This window comes from Gavialis gangeticus, unplaced genomic scaffold (assembly GCF_001723915.1).
Source record: "Gavialis gangeticus isolate Ggan-Ray unplaced genomic scaffold, GavGan_comp1, whole genome shotgun sequence".
NCBI classification, from domain to species: Eukaryota; Metazoa; Chordata; order Crocodylia; family Gavialidae; genus Gavialis; species Gavialis gangeticus.
The window spans coordinates 1,904,364-1,906,989 of record NW_017729004.1 but is presented as its reverse complement, the minus strand read 5'-3'; positions in this window follow the sequence as shown (position 1 = coordinate 1,906,989).

Genomic DNA, 2,626 nt, shown 5'->3' with positions numbered 1-2,626 from the left:
TCCAGTGCTTTGTCCACATCGTGATGTTGCTTCTCCTCCTTGCCCTCAAGAGCCCAGCTGGCGAGGCCCTCAGCGCCCTTGCAATGCCATTTGTGGTGTGAGGGTGCGGGGAGTGGTGCTGCTTGCTTATCTGGGCAGTGAGCAAATAGGCATGAGCCTGGGCTGAGAAACTCCTCTGAGCATGGGGCCACATGGAGTCTGGTCCGAATCCCAGGGGGGCTCAGACCCCAGCTCTTCGACACTTTTGGGAACTCAGTGAAAAAGAGGAACACACCGGAGGATACCCAGAGCTGCTCCTCATCCCCCTCGCCTTGCCCCTGTGAGCAGGTACCTGGATGTGGGGCACTGGCTGCAGTGGGGATTTTCTAAGGTTGCTCAAACCACTAGGATCTGCAGGCCACAAGCCCAGTCCTGGAAGGGCTCGGGTGCAGGTTAGGCAATCCTCTCCAGTCCCTGCACTGTGGTTTTAGCCCTGGATATGTTGTTTCATAGGGGTGATCTCAGTTTTGGAGGCTCCACTGTAATGCCCAGGTGCAGTTTTATTCAGGGGCTTCAGTCTCCTGTTGATCCCAGCTGCCTCTGAAGATTTCCCCGTGCTGCGCCCCATCTACACAGGACACGAATCTCTTCGTGCCAGCAGTGCAGCGGGGCTGGTTGTGTGCAGATACCCCAAGCCTTGTGCCTCTCCTGCCACAGCTTCTTAAAGCACAAAGTATAGCACCATCCTAGCTGACACCTAGCCAGACCCAGAGGCCTGAGCTATGGGCCTATCCCCTGGTAGAAAGGGCTAAGGATTTAGCCAGGAAACAGTGGGCAGAATATACTGAAAATACCTGAGGCCTGGGATCAAGGGAGTCACTGATGCAGCATATGGGATAAAGGCAAAGAAAACATCGGGGTGATGGTGAAGAGATTTGTGAACAAAACAGAAAGTATCGCGATGCCGCTTTAGAAGCCCCTGTTGTGTCCACATTTTCAAAGCTGCGCCCAGTTCTGGTTCCCACACCGCAAAAAGGATAGAGAGGAACCAGTGCTGAGACCACAGGCCTGGATAATCACGTGACATAATGACATTAATGATGAATCTACTATAGTCTAAAACTCATTCACTACGGAGACATCATTTTGCCTTCAGTGGAAATAAATGTTGCAGTGTAGCACAGTTAGTAGACTAAAGAGACAAAGCCAGCGTGCCCACGACACAATGCCAACATGCCCGCATGCTTGTGTATGTTAGTTACAGATTACGGTGCGCAGACTTTACGTCAGGAAGGCAAATGCACATGACTATTACATTTTAAAAAGCCACTGGACTACTGTATAAACAGGATTCAACGTTCAATATTTATTTTATTGAATACCCTATCATTTATCTCCTGAGTGACTCTCAACAGTCTCCTGGAGATTTATGTCTAAATCCTGGAGACTCTGGGGCAATCCTGGAGGGTTGGCAAATGTGAATCCAGCCCAGCCTCTGAGGAGCGAGTGATGGCAGGGCCTGGATGGGGCAGGAGGGGACTCCAAGAACACCAGGAAGACTTTTAAAACATCAATCAAACCCACTTGTGCAAACAGTAATGCCGCTGAAAAGCAAGAAAGGGCAAATTTCGTGACATGTACAAGGGCCCCAAGGCTTTTGTTACTCTTGTCACAATAAGCAGTGTTGGTTTAATTCTTTGCCTCCAAAAGGATGGCGTAGAACCAGGGAAGATCCAGAGAAGGGCAAGAAGGATGATGGAGGGGCTTCCTGAGGCCCGGCCCATTCAGTATAGAAAAGAGATACTTGAGTGGGGGCATGAGAAGGGTTTATAAAATACTAAATGGCAACAAGAAAGTTGCTAGGGGTTTATTATTGACTGTCTCAACAATTCAAGCATGAGGGGTCACCACATGAAACTAGCAGGCAGTATGTTTAAAATGAACACAAGGCAGGTCTTTATCACCCGGTGTGTCACTAAAGGGTGGGACTCGTCGCCACCAGATACAGGGGGAAGCTGCGAATTCAGCCAGATGCAAACAGGGATTGAACACGTTCTTGGAGAAAAGGGGCATCAGGAGCTATGGAGCATGGGAGTGAGGGACATGGCCTCTGAATCAGAGCTTCCCAGACTTAAGTGCTGGAGGCTGCAAGTGAGAGAGGAACAGGGAGAGAAAAACCCCGGTCAGACCCCATTCATTCTGCCTTCCAGCCTCTACTCTCTGCCAGGGAGATGGGCAAGATGGACCTAGGGTCTGCCCCAGCCCGTGGCAGTGCTGATGCTCTTATGAGGAACCTCTGATGCCAGCGTCCAGCTGGAGGGGGAACCAGGGAGCCACTCTGGGCCAAGGGATGGAGGTGGCAGAAGCCAGCAGCTGAATGCCTTGTCCTGCATTTAGTGACTGGCCGGTTGCTGAACAGAGTGGCAAACCACCTAGGTGCTGCTGTGTTCCTGCTGCCACCAAGACCTGAGGGAGCAGCAACGCTGTCCCAGAAGCATGAACACCAAGAAAGAAACCAAGATCTCAATCCGGGGCCAGGAAACTCTTTGCAAAGAATATGAAGAAACTCTGGAAACTACTGTGATGGGCTGGCTGGCAGTGACCCAGCCCAGGGGTTTTGAAAGGGCAAAAGATGATTGAAGGACTT